The 354-nt window shown below is 43.5% G+C and overlaps 1 non-coding gene across 1 annotated transcript; it reads left to right on the forward strand.

Moving 5' to 3' along the window:
* trnas-cga (transfer RNA serine (anticodon CGA)) lies at positions 1-82 on the forward strand. Its single transcript has one exon. It is a non-coding gene; the product is annotated as a tRNA-Ser (tRNA).
* The last annotated feature ends 272 nt before the right edge of the window (positions 83-354 follow it).

Here is a 354-nt window from a genome sequence, read left to right on the forward strand (position 1 = left end):
GCTGCGATGGCCGAGTGGTTAAGGCGTTGGACTCGAAATTCAATGGGGTTTCCCCGCGCAGGTTCGAACCCTGCTCGCAGCGACTTTGATGCAAATTCTTTATTTTATTTCATCGGCTCCTTGTGGCGATCACTGGCCCCGAAATTGATCAGATTTCCCTCCACTGCACTTCATTACACTGATTAACCCAAAGTTCCAATTGAAACACTAATAATTTATCGGCATCAATTAGATATTGTGGATTTGTTGGGAACTAGTGAGCAAAACACACACAAAGCAGCATCAAAAATACTAATTAATAAAGAGCCCTGCAGTGTTTGGTATGGAATCACATTCAGCGACTAAGTGGGAACA

This window comes from Somniosus microcephalus, unplaced genomic scaffold, assembly GCF_052327205.1.
Source record: "Somniosus microcephalus isolate GS21.2 unplaced genomic scaffold, FLI_Smic_1.0 unresolved_chr8, whole genome shotgun sequence".
Lineage (NCBI taxonomy): Eukaryota > Metazoa > Chordata > Chondrichthyes > Squaliformes > Somniosidae > Somniosus > Somniosus microcephalus.